The sequence below is a fragment of the Bos indicus x Bos taurus genome, chromosome 24 (genome assembly GCF_003369695.1).
Source record: "Bos indicus x Bos taurus breed Angus x Brahman F1 hybrid chromosome 24, Bos_hybrid_MaternalHap_v2.0, whole genome shotgun sequence".
Classification (NCBI taxonomy): Eukaryota; Metazoa; Chordata; class Mammalia; order Artiodactyla; family Bovidae; genus Bos; species Bos indicus x Bos taurus.
This window is the reverse complement of record NC_040099.1, coordinates 53,392,907-53,414,206: the sequence shown is the minus strand read 5'-3', so window position 1 is coordinate 53,414,206 and position 21,300 is coordinate 53,392,907.

Below are 21,300 nucleotides of genomic sequence, written 5' to 3'. Positions count from 1 at the left end.
TGTCAGATTGGGCAGTTTCTACTTAGCTATTCAAGATCCTTCCTTCCTTCCTTGACTGTGCTGAAATAATCAAAGGTATTCCTCATTTCTGTCAAAATGTTTATTTGTTTCTAATATTTCCATTATACTTCGAGAGTTTCCACCACTCTGCTGAAATTCCACATCTGCCTATCCACGTTGTCTTCCTTTTCCACTAGCAGATTTAAAACGTTAATCATATTTATTTTAAATTCTCTGTTTGTTAGTTTTAATATCGTGTTCGTTTTTAAATCTGGGTTTGTTGTTTATTTTGTCCCTTGACCATGAGTTGTTTCTTTTACTTAAATTTTTGTGTATCTCACATTGTCAGATTTTTTGCTTGAAAGCTGATCTATCTGTGACAGTAGAGACTGAGGTAAATAGCATTTCAGCCTGGAAATGGGAGCATGTCATCTTTTGCTGGGCTTTCCAAGTAAAGGGTTGTATGAATCACATTAGGAGTGGGGCTGAGTGTATTATTATTGTGCTTCTGTCCAACTTCAGATTCCTGTATTGCTGCCTTGTACTTGGGCTGGCAACTGGTTTGTTGGAGACTTCCTTTTTCACCTTTAGCTTTAAGCTTTCCCTTTATATCTGAGCCTCAGAGAGGTCTCTCCTTGCAGTCTTGACCTTCTCCGGGAAGCAGACTGGAGTTGCTTTTGACTCAGGGCCTGATCGCCTGATGGGGGAGATGTTCCTCACTAGCATCAGACAGGCCCTGTGTCCCTCGTGTCTACAGTGGGGCTTTTTCAGTGACCCCGTCCTTTCGCCAGAACTAGAATACCTCTCCTTTCCTCCAGAGAAGGGAATTTTTCCATTTTTCCCTTCCCGTAATCCCCATGGGTCCTCGAATGGGACAACTGCAGGCTTACCTGCCCTTCCTCCAGCTACTTAGTTTTTGTTTCATGATGGAAAAAGATCTAGATGGGACTTTGTCTGTTGTTTTAGAGAGAAAGCCATTCCCAAATCTAGGCCTGCACTGCAGTGGAGGCTTTCTCTTGTCTTTCACTGTGACCTTATCTTCCTTATGATCATTAGTGAAGGTCTTGCCAGTGGGGTTGCAGCCGCCAGAGTTTCTATGAGCTCATACTAGCTCACATTCAGTCATAGCCATGTGTTAGAGTCTCCTAACCCATTTGTAAGGAAGTCTTGGTTTCTTTGTATGCACTGAGTCTGCTTGTGTCCTGTTTTTCTATGAAGATGCCTGTTTTTCCTTAGATTTCAGGGGTGACGTTAGCATTTGCTGGCTTCAATAAAAGTCAAGATTTTGTTGACTATCCATATTTTTCCTGTTAAAGTGACAGTGCTACACCTTTAAGTTTGCTCTATCCCAGGTGGAATGTAACCTCAGTTAATTAAAAGAAAAATAAAATTACATAGCTTTCAATGGAGGTTGCCAATTGAATGAGTTTGGTGGGATAAAGAGACATCTTAGAATTGGAGTAAAGGGTGAATTCAGTTGTAAAGTCTGTAAGGGGAAGGACAAGGAATAAAGCTGTGTGCTCTGAAGATGAGCCAGATAATAAGAAACCAAGCATCAGGAGGGCTGAAGAGGGAAGACAGGGTTGTACATCAATGTCTTGTGTGGGTTGGTCAGCGGTGATGAGCAGGGGGAGAAAAGGTCTGAAATATTTAAAAATGGCACATCCATGTGTTACAGTTCATTGACACCCGTAAAGGAAAAAGTATTATGTTCCAAATGTGAGAAGACTGAAAATGAGAGATCTAAGAGACTTTTGGAAGGAGAATAGGCATGGCTTTCCCTGTCTAGTTCAGGCTTTAGTACTAAGAGTGTATGAGCATGAGGCAGAAAACAAGCCCAAACGAAGCAAAACAACCTTCTTACTCAAAACAGACAAAGTGAAAGTATTTGTCGCTCAGTCATGTCTGACACTTTGTGACCCCATGGGCCCATCAGGCTCCTCTGTCCATGGAATTCTTCAGGCAAGAATTCTGGACTGGGTTGCCATATCCTCCTCGAGGGGATCTTCCTGACCCAGGGATCAAACCCAGGTCTCCTGCACTGCAGGCAGATTCTTAACCACTGAGCCACCAGAGAGCCAGTAAATCCAGCTGGTGGTGGCATACAGGAATGATGAGGCTTTTGAGCCACAAAGAGCTGGACCCACACACACTTTCGGTACCAAAACTACCTCTTATCATCATAACATACAGTTAATCAATAGAGATAATATATGTAAAACTACCTTCTCAAGCATGGAGTGAAATAAAACTGTGAAGTCTTAGGATTATAAATACTGCTTTGTTTAGGACTAAGTAAACCCAGTATACATTTCAGAATGAGCTGAAGATATGTCCACATATAGACAGACATGGATAATATCTTTTAAAAATTATTTATTTATTTGGCCGCACTGGGTTTTTGGTACGGCGTGCCGGGTCTTTAGTTGCAGCATGTGAACTCTTTGTTGCTCCACATGGGATCTAATTCCCTGACCAGGGATTGAACCTGGGCCCCGTGCATCGGAAGCATGGAGTCTTAGCCACTGGACCACCAGGGAAGTCCCTCATAATACAGTCTTCATGAAAATCCTGACAATGCTCATTCTCTTTTTGGTAGTTTAAGCTGTTCATGATTGATGGGTTGATGTCCTACCTTCTCCTTGTAGCTTTGCCCAACTCCTTTGACCAGTAGGGATGGTCTCTGATGTCTCAGATTTCTTCTTGAGTCTAAATTCCTCCACATTGCACTAAATCGTTGACAGTGTGGCAGGACAAGATTTTGCAAGCTGTATCTTCTTCTCTTTGCTTCTTAATGGCATTTCTTCTTGTCCAGAGAGACAGATATTACTCACCCATTGCCTTAGGGAAAGTCTTGACAGCGTAGAAACTCAGAACTGAAGTGTCAGATTCCTTGGGATTTAAAGTTTATCCCAGAAAATGTTTGAGCAATACCTGTCTAGTTATTAGTCCCTGTAGGAGAGCTCAGTCTGACTCTGAAGATGACTGGCCTCTCCTTGGGTGAACCAGTCTTCACTTGATTGAGTTCGTTTACACCAGCTATGCTAATCGCCCATGAGATCCTCCTCACTTTTGACCAGTGATGACGGCAGGACCAGGGATCACCCGGCAGGAAGCTCACAGCAGGAAGCACACACTGGTTGGCCTCAAGGCTGCTCAGCTTACTTTCTAAATCTCCCCATGTGGACAACCACTCTTCCACAATTGACCGGAGTCCTGAAAAGACCCAGGAAAGCAGAGTTGGGCTTTGAACACCTAGGTGGTAGACAGTGATGTCATGAGAACCCAGAGTCTCTGTGGGCACTAAAGTTTATAATAGGTATTCACAAGGTGCATACTGAAGGCAGTACCATAGCACTGAAAAGCACACAACATCCCATGGAAGATTAAGTCAGAAAATGGACATGTTTCAGTTGTGTATTCCTATGTGCAAATCACCCCAGGCTTAGTGGCTTAAAACAAAACCATTTCTCTGTTTATGATTTTGTGACTTAGTGGTTTGAATTGGGATCAGGTAATGATTTTCTCTGGTGGTCTTGCTGCAAGGAGGAAGCCAATTCTGACTCCATGTTAGAACTGTTTCCTTGACTTGCTTTCTGTTGCTTTTGTTATTATAATCATACAGAATGGTTGCCCCAGAGAATCCTGCCCCTCTGCCTGACTGTTAAACTAAAGTGCCTCTAATTCGAATCCTGTCTACCTGTGGGTGGCAGGAAGGAAGAAATTAACACATCCCCTGCTTGAGACTTGCCATTCTAGGGTATGTTTGCAAGATTAATGACCTATTTACTTTGATTCCTCACCTCCCCCCATCTCTTATCTAGAAAAGAACCTGGCACCCAGACCCCAAGAAGATGGTTGTTTTGAGGTGCTATCCTGCCATCTTCTCAGTCTGCCGGCTCCCTGATTACAGCCTCTTCCTTGCCTCAACACCTCGTCTCTCGGATTCGTTGGCCTATCGTGTGGTGAGCAGAGCGAGCTTGGGCTCGGTAACAGCCTTGCGCTGGTGTCTCAAGTGGTTGCCGTCTGCTGTCATCTGGGGCTGGATTGTCCAAGATGACCTCATTTTTATTGCTGGTGGGTGTTGCCTGGATCAATCGATCGCACTCTGTCTCAGACCCTCTACCTGGTCTCTTAACTGCGTAGAAACTAGCCCTGGCCTCCTACATGGTGCTTTCAGGGTTGCAAACCGACCAGGGTGACTTGCAAAAGCTGCAAGACCTCATGTGACTGAGGTTCAGGAATCACAGAAAGTCACTGCTTCCACATGCTACTGGGCGAAACAGTGCATGAGCAGACTAGATTCAAGAAGAGAGGGAAGTAAGCACTGCTTCTTAATGGGGAATGTGGCAAGGTCATACTGCAAAGGTAACTGCTCATGGATGTGGGAACAGTTGCAACCGCCTTTGCAGACAAACCATCGTATATATACCTAAGCACTTAGCATAGTGCTTACATTTGGCTTCGTAGGCAGTGAGTCAGTGGGAATGATGGTGGTGGTGATTGATCATTGGTCAGTGATGACTGATAAGAGGGATGGTGATGATTTTCACACATGAATTACTATTGGTAGCTTCAGCACTGAGGATTCTGTCTTTGTCTGGCAGTATCAAAAATCACTGTCCATAAGACAGGAGGGCTCACTCACTCTTTATCATGCTCCTTTGTTTTCTTGTTATTGAAACAAAATGGTCTGAAAGTTCACTGAACAAACAATCAGCAGTATGACTTAGGATCTCAGATTCATTGAGAGAAGATCAAAAGGGTAAGAAACATCAATAACTTACATCCTCTTTCTTAAGTTCTGAGGTAGTAGTACAGTCCTGACAACCTCAATTTCAAGGCTTGAATTAATTCATGTGTAAGGTTATTGGATTAATCGTTCCTGTACCTGGTTCATTCATGTATCAAGTATTGGATTCATTCATATACCAGGTATTGGCTCAAGAATATTTTTCTAGAATATGCTTTAAAAATATTGAGGATAGGGCTTCCCTGGTGGCTCAATAGTAAAGAATGCACTTGCCAATGCAGGAGACACAGGTTTGATCCCTGGTCTGGGATGATCCCGTATGCCTTGGTGCAACTAAGCCCATGCACCACAACTGCTGAGCCTGTGCTCTGGAGCTGAGGAGCCACAACTACTGAGCCCCTGAGCTGCAGCTGCTGATGCCCAGGTGCCCTAGAGCCTGAGCTCCACAGCAAGAGCAGCCACCACCTGCCACAACTAAAGAAAATCTTGTGCACAAATGAAGACCCAGCAGAGCCACAATAAATAAATAGTTTTAAAAAAATACAGCAGATAAGCCAATATTCTAATGAATACATGCTAGCCTTTTATGAAGACGATCATCTGTAAAATGTACCATTTTTAAACACAGAATATTCATTTTGTTTTGATGGCAAGAAATGAAAATGTAGGAAGTGACACAAATATGTGAGTTGCTTTGCTGTTGTAACTATGATTGGAATTCTCTGAGTGAAGAACAAAACAGAACAAAAAAAACAAACCTTGCTTTCAAGTGATGAGATCAAAACTGTCAGGAGCCAGTGATCAATGCAAGGCGCTGAATTCAACATAACCCAAAGCTTCTCAGACCTGGAGTGCCCGAAGCCTCAGGTAGACAGTGAAAGGTCTATGTTGGTAGCCCATCCCTTATTTGTCACTATGACAGGCACCAAATGGGTTGTAGGTCACAAATTTTGTGTCTTATTAATTAAAAAAAATTTTTGCTTTCAGGAAAGACATTTTCTTAGCACAGATGACTAAGTGATCATTTTCTGAGGAGGAGGAGGGGCTAGTCTTGTTTAAAATTAGTGAAATTTTTTTTGCCAATGGCAGAACATATATCACAATAGCGCTGTGTAAAAATAGAATGTTGCTCAGGGTGGAAACAGGCTCATTTGTCATCTGAATTCCTTAAGGAATCATTTCTTTTTCTGTATGTCAAAAAGTAAACCTTTTATAAAACAGGTCCTGAAATTCCAAGGTGGAGGGCATTTGCTTCTCAATAGTCACACCCTGTTCTATACAAACTTTATGCAGATTCTGTATGCTGGTCATCTTGGGCTGATGAGAGGACTAATTTTAAGGCAACTATATCAGCTGACATTTAATTGATGGGTCTTCTGTCTGCACATCAGACTGATTGTTCTAAGCCCACTGGCTTTAGTGGAGCCAGTTTGACAAGGTCTGTATCTGCAACAGGCAATGAGCAGTACAGAGTTAAGGGGAAAATCTAAATTACTATCCTCCTTGAATTATTGCGTCACCTGCTTTCTTACTGAGATTACCAATAGCAATAAATTTAACAAGTCTGTTGCAATTAAACTGATTGGTTATATGTGTTGTTTTAAAATTAGAAGTCATCGATTCCTGATTCCCTACTTTCTAACCACAGAGGATCACACTCAATATTATTGCTGTTAGCTGAGGCTGTTTTCTAGTGTTTTCAGAGAAAAGATATTAAGAAACCGTAAGGACCATCCAGATTAACACTATCATTGGCAAATGAGAATTGTATTTTATGTGAGTTATATCTCAATAAAGCTGTTACCAAACAAACAAAAGCTAGAGAAGTTTAGTGCCTCTATCTCAATTCATGCTTAGGCACCAGACTTTTACTCATGATTAATTTTTGTACCATCTGTGCTGTGTTAAGTCACTTTAGTCGTGTCCGACTCTTTGCGACCCTATGTACTGTAGCCTGCCAGGCTTCTCTGTCCATGGGATTTTCCAGGCAAGAATACTGGAGTGGGTTGCCATTTTCTCCTCCAGGGGATCTTCCCAACCCAGGGATTGAACCAGCATCTCTTAGTTCTGCATTGGCAGGTGGGTTCTCTACCACTAGTGCCAGTGCAAATGTTAACATATTGAAGAATGAGTGATAACTTGATATTCTCAGGAAAATGATTTTGACCTCATGGAACACCTAGAGAGGCCTTGGGGTCCTCCAGGCATCTACAGACCACATGATTTAAGACAGGTGTTATATAGAGCAACTCTCACACTGTGCAACACACTTCCCCTGGGGAGAGCTTTGAAAGCAAGGTTTCTCTTGGACTTTATTCAAGGGTTTGAATCTCTCAGTGAGCCAAATGCCACTGTCAGGGGAGTGTGTGATTTCCTTGGTTCTGTCTCATTGCAATAAAAATTTGAAGCAATGGATGGACCAGTGTTACAGCTCCGTGTTACAGCTCAGTTTTATTATGAAAAACAAAGGCTAGTACACACTCGAGTGAGGGTGGGCAGACCCAAAAGATGAAGAGAAGAGAGGCCTCAATCCTTCTAGGCTTCCTCCTCTTATACATTTGTCTCCTTCCCCGTGAGCCTGCCCTGTGTAAATTGGGCTAGCCAGGAGGGCTGTTTCACTTGAGGTTCTCACTCCACTCAGACTTTCCTTTATTCTATTTTTGCAGGCTTTTACCTTCTTTGCCTTTTAGCCACCGCTATTTTGGACTCCTTTTTCCTATTCTAACTACCTACCACCATCTTTATTTTTTTTATCAGATAAAAATTTAATAAAAATATGAACTGAATGAAAGGGGAAAAGTGATGCCTAACACCATCTTTATAAGTCGTTTTCCCTATAGTATAGTTGGGTGACATGGGTCCCAAGAGAGGAAGACAGATCTCTTGTGTATTTTATTTTCAGTGTGGAATCGTGCTAGTGACAATAGATATTCGTTGTGAATGAATCCGTGACCCCTAACAAATTACTCTTTGGTTGCGTTTCTGATTGCTTTGTTACAGGTAGTAAACACTGCCAGACAGAAGACTTCTGATGCTTTTTAATTAAGTGACAGAATCCTAAAAAGGTCAGAACTGTAACTTACAAAAGCACTTTTCACTGGTTTTCCCAGAGGAATGAAAGATCAAAATGTGAGTGATTCCCTGAGCAGAAATGCCATCCAAACACAGGACTCAAAAACGCATTGCTTCAAAGTGGGACAGCTTTGACAAAGAGCTGGAAAAAGATTTCTCCTGAGTCTTGGACCACCTTCTTCCATCTTCTTTCTTTCATTCCAGCTTGAGAAATTAAATTATTTTCATGAATGTGAGAAATCTGATCCTTGTATCAACAAATAGAAGAAACCATCATGCTGCCCACTAGTTTAATAAAACAATTTGGCTCATGCCATATGGAATTTACTTGCTTTTGTCAGTAATTTCCCCCAGGATAGTTATAACTCTCTGACCATCCATTGCATGTAATTTTTTCTGGGAGGTAGAATCAAAGACAGGTAGATGCAATTGCTTGATCTTGAGATTTTGAGCATTTGCCAAGGTGCGCAGTTTTGTTGGAACACGTGTTGCCTTTATCAGGCAGCTTCCCTATGTAAATACAGCCTGTCACATTCATTTATTCTTTGAATCCTTATACATCACTTGACCACGGGTGTCCAGGACTAAATACGTAAAAAGAAGAGGAAGTGGTAAACCAAATGAAAACATTCAGGAATTTAATGCCCACAGAAAATGAATTTCGATATTTTAAAGTCTCCTTTGCCACACTAGCAGCAATATCTGCAACTAGAAAGAACATAAAAGCAGAAGACATGCACAATATGAATTTCCAAAGGTTATTTTTTGTCTGCCTTTTATTCAAAGTTATATGAAAGTGAAAGTCGCTCAGTTGTGTCCGACTCTTTGCGACCCCACAGACTATACAGTCCATGGAATTCTCCAGGCCAGAATACTGGAATGGGTAGCATTTCCCTTCTCCAGGGGCTCTTCCCAACCCAGGGATCGAACCCAGGTCTCCTGCATTGCAGGTGGATTCTTTACCAGCTGAGCCACAAGGGAAGCCTAAGAATCCTTGAGTGGGTAGCCTATCCCCTCTCCAGAAGGGAACCTCCCAACCCAGAAATAGAACTAGGGTCTCCTGTATTGCAAGCAGATTCTTTACCAGCTGAGCTACCAGGGAAGTTATATATGTACTAATAAATAGCCATGTAGTTCTCTAAGGCTTGATCTAAAGAAAAGTTCCTTTGGCTCCACAACTTCCCATTTCCCCAAGTAATTATTTCAGTACTTTCAGTGTGTTTTATACGTACCTCTGTGTGTGTGAATAACATGCATGCACTATTACTTTTCGATTTACTGGTTTCAAGCATTTCTGTTTACTTCCTACTATGGAAGGTGAGCATTAAGCTTTGTTTATTCACTCTCTAGCCCCACACATTTATTACTTGTCCCTGGACACTAGACTCCCAGCATATTTATAAAAAGATTTTAATAAATATTCTGAATAATATTCAGTGTTTATGTAGGTAAATACGGTATATGGCCGAGCATGTACTTTATTGTGAGCTATTTTTTCTTTTCTGTATGACATCCTGCTGTTTCCCAGAGTTAGTAATTGTTTGCTTACCCAATTCTATGCAAAATGAGCACTAATTTAGTTTTCTGTCCATAGATTAAGACACCTTAGATATTCTATCAGTTTCATTTTATTGAGAAAAAAAATCCAAGGCTTTCAGATGAGCGGTTGTTTGAATTACTTGATTTCTAGGTGTGCTGTACAGTTGCCATCCTGATATGAGGTCAGACATATGAGGGAAGTCAGCCTGGAGGTCCAGCTTCAGTCAAGTCTCTTGGTAACTACAGCTGCATGAGTGACCCCAAGGAATGCATTTAGAAGAATCACCCAGCTGAGCCCAGCCAAAATTGCAGAATCATTAGCAAATAAATTATTTAAGATACAAAGTTTTAAAGTACTCTGGATGATGAATGGAAAAATCCAATAGGAAAAAAATGTACCACATAGTGAGGATCACCAAAATAATATAAAAAGGGGAATGAAGTATTTGAATTTTACAAAAAGAGGAAAAGGATAAAATAGCCCTCTAGCAAAGATGCTCCTCAAATGCCTCACAGAGAAGATACGGAGAAGTGCATTAAGGCAACGATGTTGGAATAGAGAATTTTGAGGGAGTAATTGTAAGGTATCATCTATAGGAATTTATGATTGATTAGATACAGAGGAAGAAATACTAGATGATACACAAGTTTCTGACTTGTGCAAATAAATGAAGACATTCCCTGGGATAGAGCAGTGAGACCCATTAGCCTGTTTTGGAAACATTAGAATTTCAGGTACATTTTTTACTAATAAAAAATGCATATTAGAGTATATCTAATACTTCGGGCACAAACTATTAACTACAGTTGACTAGTTTTGAGTGTGGAAATGTGGAAAAGCCTACTCAAAATGAGGTATAACATCCAATGGGAGGACTTGTTCCTTTTACAGACAGGGATCAGTGCTGCCCCTAGAGAAAGTGGAGAAAACAAGGATGGTGGGTGCAGAGAGAGCCCTGCTCTCCAGGAGGTGGCTTAAAAGGGAAGTTCTCTGGGTCCTTCATCATTGCTTTGCGCATTGATGGTGGAAAGACTTTGTCAGTTTGAATCTAGTTTTCCTTGACTGGGGAAGAAAGTTGTGTAACGAAGACAAATCCAAGTTTTTATTATAATCAAAAACATTTTCATCCTCTACGTAATTCACTTTAGCCATCCATGTTTCATTTGATCTGCCTCAGAATCATCAAAAGCATTTGCATGAAAATCTGCCATTTACAAGATTCTTCTGTAGCTTTCTCCCCCCACCCCCCCCTTTTTTTTTCCAGCCAGAAAGCTGGTAGCACAGTGTCCCTCTCTGGCACCAGGATCTCTTTCCTGCAGTTTGGTGGGGCACCTGGGATGAAGGATGCATCTCCTGGCTCCCGGGGTGGGGGGGGGGGTGGGGGGGCGGAGCGAGGCGGAATGTTGCTTTTACAGCCATCCTGTGCCAGGTACAGCAGGTCCAAGTGCGCCTCCACAGAGGTGCTAAACATCTAAGTTTTCTCCTAAATCTTGTTGTCACTGAGGATAGAGAGGCAACTTTCTATTTATTTATTTATGGCTGTGCTGGACGTTCGGTGCTGCGCGGGCCTTCTCTGATTGCAGTGAGCTGGGGCTTCTCTCTAGCGGTGGTGTGCAGCCTTCTCTTGGCAGTGACTTCCGTTGCAGAGCACAGGCTTTTGGATGTGTGTGGGCTTCCGTAGTTGCGGCTCCTGGACGGTAGACCACAGCAGTTGTGGCTCACGGGCTCAGTTGCTCCTTGGCATGTGGGTTCTTCCCAAACCAGGGATCGAAGCCATGTCCCCTGTCTTGGTAGGTGTGTTCTTAAGCATTGTACCAGTTGGGAAATCCCAGAGAGGCAACTTTTAAGAGGAAATATTTCTGTGTTTTGGAACCTTGGGTCACACCATGAGGAAATGTGAAATTAATCAAAACAAAACCAAAAACCTCCTCGTCACTTTAGGACTTCAAACAGTGTTAACACTGGGTTTGGGTACATGGAGAAAATGTTCAGATAACGATGGGCACTGAGCTCTTTCAACACCAGATGGACTGTTGTCTAACTTTGATTCTGCACTGACACCTCAGCCCACCCAGAAACAGCAGTATGCCCTGTGAGAAGAGAAAACACAAAGCTTAGAAAATATTTCCAAAGCACTGGGAACTCTTTCTTGTCGTCAGTGTGAAAGAACTGCATATTTTGTTGTGCTATTTCCCCCACTTTTAATTGGCAGTGTTATAATGATGTTACTTTTAAAATCAGCATGTCCTAATGACCTGATGGTTTGCCAAAATTATTGGAGGAAAATTGAATGCATCTGCATGGTCGGATGTAAGACGATAAAATGAATAAATAGGAAATCATAAAAGGAATAGACATTGGTTAAAAAACTTGGCCATTCCAAAGATGTACGCAGATTGATTTTTCTATTGGCAGGATCACCTGTTTGCATTTTTCATCTTAAGAGATCCTCCCCACCCCCACCAACTCTCAGTCTGACTATGTTACCATGTGTTGCTGACACAGAGATAATTATGTTTGTAACATCTTTTGGTCTTTCTGGATACCAAGTTATTTTCCCTGTATACATGTAATTTTGATATTATCCTGGGCCAAATTCACCAAGAAAAAGGGTAGAGAGGTTTCTCCTTCCTTTAGCGGTAGCCAACAAATATAATTTCTATTTACTCCCAGATGAAAATAGCTAAGATAAAGAATAGCTTTAGTGATGAATTGTTGAATCTCAATATTCATAATAACTGGCCCACAGTTCACACAGAGACTAGCGCTGTTTATTATTTGTGAAGTCTCAATTTTCTGCAAATATTGACATTTTGTTATTTAAAATGACTATTCATCCTTGTTTTGAAGCTACAGCTTTTATTCAAACTAATTACCTTCCTTTGCAGCTTTATGTTGAGGATAAGTTCAGAATTCTGGGAACTGCTTTTATGACCTAAATAGTTAAGGTTCGGTTGTAAGTGGAGAGAATTTTATTTATCTGAATCTGAATTTTAATGAATAAGAATGCCATTTATTTGTGAACTCATGCATAGTAAGAAATATCTTAGCATTATCCCTTTGACTAATGTTGCTCATCACTTGTAAAGATACTGCATGTAGAATATGCATGTAACCAAAAAGTGAAGAGGAGCTAAAGAGCCTCTTGATGAAAGTGACAGAGGAGAGTGAAAAGATTGGCTTAAAGCTCAACATTCAGAAAATGAAGATCATGGCATCTGGTCCCATCACTTCATGGGAAGTAGATGGGGAAACAGTGGAAGCAATGTCAGACTTTATTTTTTTGGGCTCCAAAATCACTACAGATGGTGACTGCAGCCATGAAATTAAAAGACGTTTACTCCTTGGAAGGAAAGTTATGACCAACCTAGATAGCATATTCAAAAGCAGAGACATTACTTTGCCAACAAAGGTCCGTCTAGTCAAGGCTATGGTTTTTCCAGTGGTCATGCATGGATGTGAGAGTTGGACTGTGAAGAAGGCTGAGCGCCGAAGAATTGATGCTTTTGAACTGTGGTTGGAGAAGACTCTTGAGAGTCCCTTGGACTGCAAGGAGATCCAACCAGTCCATTCTGAAGGAAATCAGCCCTGGGTGTTCTTTGGAAGGAATGATGCTAAAGCTGAAACTTCAGTACTTTGGCCACCACATGCAAAGAGTTGGCTAATTGGAAAAGACTCTGATGCTGGGAGGGATTGGGGGCAGGAGGAGAAGGGGATGACAGAGGATGAGATGGCTGGATGGTATCACTGACTCGATGGACATGAGTTTGAGTAAACTCTGGCAGTTGGTGATGGACAGGGAGGCCTGGTGTGCTGCGATTCATGGGGTCACAAAAAGTCAGACACGACTGAGTGACTGAACTGACTGATAGTGCATTTTAGCTTAATTAGAATGTTCTCAAGAATCATTCCTTCTAGATGATTTTAAATGTGCTGTTAGGATCTTTTGGTACTGGCTTCTAGGTTTTCAGATCATGGGTTGGGTCTGAAGAATAATCCTTTCATAATCCTGAAAGCCAGTGAAAAAAGTTGATGAGAATTTTAAACTATTTGGGGGAAGAAAATAAAGCTATAGAAGGAAAGAGATGCAAGAGGGAATTGAGTTATGTTCTATCTCCTTAGTTAGGGTGTCAGTGATGGGACCACGGGTCATGAGTACGTGACATGAGTTCCGCAAGCTGTGGGTTTTTTTGTGGTCACAGTTTTCTGCAGGCAGAAAGTGAAGATACAGGATCCACCAGGGGTGGCGGGTGGACATACCTGAGAGATGTAGCTATTCCCTTAGTTCTGAGATTTCCTGGCTGTGTTTGCCTTGTGTGTGAGGGTTCATCTAGGTAAGACTACCTCTGCCTTAGTAGCTTGGTGATAGGTTTCCAATTTCTGATACATTTTGTTGAGTGTAAAAGTTAATGTAAAAAGTAATCCCCGAAAAGTATTCCCTGAACAGGAAAAATTGTGGCCTTAAACTACCTGAAGGAGGAAATGGCAACCTACTCCTTTATTCTTGCCTGGAGAATTCCATGGACAGAGGAGCCTGGTGGCTAAGGTCCATGGGGTCACACAGAGTCGGACATGACTGAGTGACTAACGCTTGAAACTACTTATATTCCAACTGAAGGAAGGACAGAGCATCGAGGATGGCAAGGGGAGCGTGTGGCTTTTAGACTGAGCTTAGTTACACAGGTATTTCCAGGGTTTCTTTGTACTTTGCTCACTTGATGTTTGATATAATAATTTTATGCTAATTAGATTATTCGTAAGGGTACTTGCCTGATGTTAAGTGATGTGTAAGATTTGAAGACAAAGACTCCATCGCTGCCTGAGGGAAATCCTTGAGTGTTGTTGAGGGTGACGATGGTCACTTTTGTCCTGGAGAAGAAATGATTTCTGGATTCTCCCTATTTCCTATGCTTTCCCCCGCTCCTTCCTTCAGCCTTTTTTTGAGGCTGGTCCTTGTGTGATGTTCTGCCTTCCGGGTTCTCTTGGCTTTCTCTTGAGGGAGTCAGCTCTATCATCCCAGCAACCTGGGCAGCTGAAGCCAGGCTCCTGGTGGCTGCTTTCCCCTTCCTATGTTTGCTTCTGTATGTACTGCTTGCTACAAATTTGCCCACGGAGTTTATGTTTCCAGTTTCTGATGCTTGTTTTCAAGTAACTTCTTTGTAGTTTTTGGAAATAAAAGTGAAATCTGGTATATGCTAAGAATGGGATCTGTCTCATCCTGATCACTTCTTGCTGTTTTTTGTTCCATCAAAAACTACGGGATGAGCAATATATAGTGAATAATATTTATGACTCTGATTTGACTTTGAGACTGTTTATCATTACCTTTTACTGAATCTAAGTCCTAAATGAAACCTCCATTTTCCATATATCCTGTATGTATTGGGTTGGCTGAAAAGGAAAAACCCAAATGAACTTTTTGTCCAGTCCAATATACATACCATATAGATCTCTCTCTCACTCACTCACACATACACACTTATGTATTTCAAATTGCATACAAATGTGATTATGCTTTTATTCTAGATTACAATGGACTATAATGTTAGTGATTATACACATTGTGGAACTCTTTAAATTACTGATTTACTTACATCATCTTAATTTAATTTAATTTGGATATTCTTGAAAGTGCCCCCTTACAGTTCTCTTTTGTGACTATTTAGATAATCCATGGCACCCCACTCCAGTACTTTGCCTGGAAAATCCCATGGATGGAGGAGCCTGGTAGGCTGCAGTCCATGGGGGTCCCTATGAGTTGGACACGACTGAGCGACTTCACTTTCACTTTTCACTTTCATGCATTGGAGAAGGAAATGGCAACCCACCCCAGTGTTCTTGCCTGGAGAATCCCATGGACGGGGGAGCCTGGTGGCTGCCGTCTATGGGGTCACACGGAGTTGGACATGACTGAAGTGACTTAGCAGCAGCAGCAGATAATCCAGTAGTTGGTGTATTGTTCATTATTTTGCTATTGACTTATGTCAATCCTCCTTTCCTACATGAGTTATTGGGGGGAAAACTTTAAAGTTTAACCTTTGAGTCTCCTTTCCTGCTACATTTCTATAGTTTTGATGAAATTAAATTCACCTATACACACAGCCTGCCATTCATTTCAAAAAATACTTTCTTAGGCATTATTTTTTCATGATTTTGAGCTCATTCCTCACACTGACGTATCTCAACAAAAACAGATTCAAATAAGAAGCTTGGTGAAAGGGCTTCCCAGACGGCTCAGTGGTAAATAATCCACCTGCCAATGCAGGAGACGCAGGTGTGATCCCTGGGTCAGGAAGACCCCCTGGCAAAGGAAATGGCAACCATTCCAGCACTCTTGCCTGGAAAAACCCATGGACAGATGAGCCTGGCCAGCAACATGGAGTTGGGGAGAGTCCATGGGGTTGCAGAGAGTCAGATACAACTTAGCAGCTAAAACAACAACAAAGAAAGGATAAACCAAGCCATAAAAGGACAGGCAAAGCTAGACATTTAATATAGCCAGTACAGTCAGGTAGAGTCTGGGAAAATGGAGGGGCCTAAGGATTGGTTTACATTCAGGTTAGTTTTGGAAGGAAAAATTTCTGGGTCCGGAAAGTAGATACAGTAAGTCCCCTGCATACAAACCTTCAAGCTGCGAGCTTTCAAAGACAGGAGCATGTGTTCCCATGTCTAGTCGTGTAAGTTAGTTCATGTGTCTGGCATGCCCTGTCACATGCTTGCATGTTTTATAAGTGGTTGTGTTTTGATTACTTTACACTACTGTATAGAGTACTGTGGTATGTATCTTTGTTTCAAGCTCAGGATGTCCAGAGGATGTATAAAAGCAGTGGTGACATAGCTGGTTCTGCTCAGATGTAGCAGCAGTGATGCAGCTGCCATCTCCTGTCGAGGACAGTCCTTCAGCTCTGTCGTCTCCCACCACCTCGGTCTCTTCCAGTTGGTAACCCTTCTTGCCTGTTCACACAATGCCAGCCCCTGTATGCCAGCTGTTGTCCTGCACTACTATATTTTCAAGGTACTGTACTGTAAGGTTACAAATGTTTTCTTTATTTTTTGTGTTTGTTTTTATTATTATAAAAGTATTATAAGTGTGAGAAGTACTGCAAACCTATTACAGTACAGTACTCTATAGCGACTGTGTTAGTTGGACTTATGAACGTATTCTTGGAAAGGAACTCTTTCATATGCTGGGGACTCACTGTGTAAGATCAGCAAGCCAGTCCTAAGAAAAGGACAAATGGGATGGAGCTAAAGCAGCTAAAGGTCTACCAAAACGTGTGCCTCCCCCGTTTCAGTAGAGAGTTGTTAAGAAACAGGGGCACAGTCAGGGGTGGTGCTTCCAGCATCCTTTTTTCTGGATTGGGCTGTATCATTGGTCCTCACCAGTGGCATGTGACCGGAAGAGAGGAACGCCACTTCCTTGCCTGAAAGGTTTAGAAGCAGGTGGGCTTTCTTCTCTCTATCCTTTCTATAGAATTGATGCATGTGGCTAAGCACTATTCCATCCTTGGGGAAACGGTGGATCACTCTTTGGAGTGATTTCTTTGGAGTGAGAAATCTCCAAATCACTCTTTGGAGATGTACTATATGATGATTAGGAACTCCTGTTTTTGAATTTACATGAGAAATAAAACTCATGATTTAATTGTTTATATATATATATAAGTTGTTTATATATATAAAAGTTTTCTACAATATATCTATGTTATGTCTGTGTGTGTGTGTGTATATATATATATATATATATATTTGTTATAGGAGGTAATATTGCTAACTAATACAGTGAAAATGGGAAGTGAATGGTAGAAGTTTAGATAATAACCACTTTGTCCAGTTCCAAGTAGTCAGAGGAGGGTATTAGGAATTTTGAAACATCTTGGGAGGGGATTTCAGGGACTGGAGATCAAGAATTCAGGGAAACAGGACAGAGACACAGCAGCGTGGCCAGTTAAGCTCATCCTAATAGAGCTTTCTCCTAACGTGGAAAACGAATTTACAAAATGCTAAAAAAAAAGTACTATATGCAATGTTGGTTTCAGAGATTGTTTTGGGATATATATACTGATGGGTTTTAAGAGGCTTCAGTTCAGTTCAGTTCAGTTCAGTTGCTCAGTCGTGTCTGACCCTTTGCGACCCCGTGAATCGCAGCATGCCAGGCCTCCCTGTCCATCACCAACTCCTGGAGTTGACTCAAACTCACGTCCGTCGAGTTGGTGATGCCATCCAGCCATCTCATCCTCTGTCATCCTCTTCTCCTCCTGCCCTGATCCCTCCCAGCATCAGAGTCTTTTCCAATGAGTCAGTTCTTAGCATGACGTGGCCAAAGTATTGGAGTTTCAGCTTCAGCATCAGTCTTTCCAGTGAACACCCAGGATTGACCTCCTTTAGGATGGATTGGTTGGATCTCCTTGCAGTCCAAGGGACTCTCAAGAGTCTTCTCCAACACCACAGTTCAAAAGCATCAATTCTTCGGCACTCAGCTTTCTTTACAGTCCAACTCTCACATCCATACATGACCACTGGAAAAACCATAGCCTTGACTAGACGGACCTTTGTTGGCAAAGTAATGTCTCTGCTTTTGAATATGCTCTCTAGGTTGGTCATAACTTTCCTTCCAAGGAGTAAGTGTTTTCATGGCTGCAATCACCATTGCAGTGATTTTGAAGCTCCAAAAAATAAAGTCTGACACTGTTTCCACTGTTTCCCCATCTACTTCCCACGAAGTGATGGGACCAGATGCCATGATCTTTGTTTTCTGAATGTTGAGCTTTAAGCCAACTTTTTCACTCTCCTCTTTCATTTCCATCAAGAGGATTTTTAGTTGCTCTTCACTTCTGCCATAAGGGTGGTGTCATTTGCATATCTGAGGTGATTGATATTTCTCCCGGAAATCTTGATTCCAGCTTGTGCTTCCTCCAGCCCAGTGTTTCTCATGATGTACTCTGCATATAAGTTAAATAAGCCGGGTGACAGTATACAGCCTTGACGTACTCCTTTTCCAATTTGGAACCAGTCTGTTGTTCCACATCCAGTTCTAACTGTTGCTTCCTGACCTGCATATAGGTTTCTGAAGAGGCAGGTCAGATGATTTGGTATTCCCATCTCTTTCAGAATTTTCCACAGTTTATTGTGATCCACACAGTCAAAGGCTTTGGCATAGTCAATAAAGCAGAAATAGATGTATTTCTGGAACTCTCTTGCTTTTTCCATGATCCAGCGGATGTTGGCAATTTGATCTCTGGTTCCTCTGCCTTTTCTAAAACCAGCTTGAACATCTGGAAGTTCACGGTTCATGTATTGCTGAAGCCTGGTTTGGAGAATTTTGAATATTACTTTACTAGCATGTGAGATGAGCACAATTGTGCAGTAGTTTGAGCATTCTTTGGCATTGCCTTTCTTTGGGATTGGAATGAAAACTGACCTTTTCCAGTCCTGTGGCCACTGCAGAGTTTTCCAAATTTGCTGGCATATTGAGTGCAGCACTTTCACAGCATCATCTTTCAGGATTTGAAATAGCTCCACTGGAATTCCATCACCTCCACTAGCTTTGTTCATTGTGATGCTTTCTAAGGCTCACTTGACTTCACATTCCAGGATGTCTGGCTCTAGGTGAGTGAGCACACCATTGTGATTATCTGGGTCATGAAGATCTTTTTTGTACAGTTCTTCTGTGTATTCTTGCCACCTCTTCTTAATATCTTCTGCTTCTCTTAGGTCCATACCATTTCTGTCTTTTATTGAGCCCATCTATGCATGAAATGTTCCCTTGATATCTCTAATTTTCTTGAAGAGATCTCTAGTCTTTCCCATTCTGTTGTTTTCCTCTATTTCTTTGTATTGATCACTGAGGAAGGCTTTCTTATCTCTCCTTGCTATTCTTTGGAACTCTGCATTCAGATGCTTATATCTTTCCTTTTCTCCTTTGCTTTTCACTTCTCTAATTGTGGTAATTAAGAGGCTTAATTACCACAATTAGATGGTTTAGGAGGGGAAAAGATTATCTCAAATATATAGTTAAACTTCTACTGATAAAGCAATATATAAAACATTCTTTTAGCTATAAATATCAGAGTCTGTTAAGTTGCTGAAATGTTCTATAAAGACCTTAGATGTGATCATAGCAAAGAGAGAAAGCAACCTTCATTTAGGCCTCTGGGTAAGTTACAATTTAGAACATTTTGTGAGAGATGGTATAGTTGGTCTCCATGGATTATATGCCTTAGTTGTCCCAAGAAATTGAGTCATATTGTTAGTGATAAAAAGTTGATTTTCCCTTAATTAAGTATATTTTATGAATTTTCTGATGTCTTAATGATTAAATTAAGTTTAGCATCACAGGAATCATTGGCTCTCACATTGGACTTTTATTTTCTTAGTTGATCTCTAGGGAGTCACAGGAACCTCAGTCCTGCCACTAACCTTGCTAAACAGAAGTTATAATTGTTACAGGGAGTATAGCTTCAACTTTTGGAACATTCTTTTGCCATCTATATTAAAAATAAGTGTTATATTGTTTGAAATTAGCATTTCTGTTAGACAGGACTTTGTTCTTTGATAATAAAAAGCAATTATATAAGTAGAAAGTGATATTGAAGATAAGTTTAAAGAGACATGGCACAAGTTCAACAGAGCTATACATTTTGAGATAAAGGTACTTATTATCTCTTTAGTTACAGAGACACTGTCTTCTATTGTATTTCCTGTATAGAAATTAGCATCTAGTATTCTAACGAGAAACTTATAAATAAGGAGATAATTATCCAGAGGTGAATAGAGAGTGACTCTGTCTGTATTATGTTCCATAAATGAATCTGCATAGGCAGTACTTGCCTGGTAACTAATATGTGATAAGATGAACTAAAACTTAGATGATGTATTTATCTCAGATGCAGTAATAGTAACGAAGTCATTATTCAGATTTATTTACCTTAAATTCCCAGATCATTAAAGCAAATAATTTTTATTTTCTTTCTTTGTTTAAAAAAAAAAAAAAGGTCTAGAAAGTTAACTAGCAATTCAGGCTGCACTACAGAAGCTGTGATAATTCAATACATGTTTACTAGTCCAGAAAGGCAGCAAGCAATGTGAGTTTAGAAAAGAAAAGGCCTTTGTGGTCTGTGAATATTTCATAAATGAGAAAGGATTTATACTAGACGTTATAGTTCAAGGAGAGGGGGCTTTGGGTAAGCAGACAAAAGGGCCAGGGTCCTGCAGAAGAAAACAGCATGTGATAATGAAAGTGGACTATTTTGAGACATGCTTGGGTGGCAGTGAGGTGAGAGGGTTTTACTGGGGGATGAGATTGGGAATAGAAATAGGAGACTGATTGTGGAGGATCTTAATTATCAGCTTAGGAAGTTTAGGTTTTATTTTAAAGGCAGTTAGAGAGATTGCAGATTTTGAAGCAGAGAACTCTTTGGAGAAGGCTCACATGGCGGGGGTATGCACATGAATTTCCTGTGGAAGTGGCTAGAAGCAGGGAGACTTTGAAGAGACCAATGTAAGGTGATACAGTAGCACAAGTGAGGAAACCACTAGATGAAATCAGAAAAAAAAAGTGAGTAGAGAGCTCATGCAGAATAGTATCTTATTTGGGCTTGCATCAGAACATGGGAAGCCTTAAATGGAACTGACCTTTTAGTATGCTGAAAGATCTGATAGCCAGGAGGAGAAAAAGATGATCAGATCTACTCTATGAGCCATTTGATCAGGCGATTACCAAGAGCAGAATCAGTGATAACCTGGAGGTAAAGGGACATTCACCTCCCTAAACCTTAAAGATTTAGAGGGGATTTCCATAATCAAAGGTTAATTTCCTAGGGAAGAACTTGAAGAGTTTTAGCAGGACTGAATGAATGAATGAAGTCGCTCAGTCGTGTCTGACTCTTTGCGACCCCATGGACTGTAGCCTACCAGGCGTCTCAGTCCATGGGAT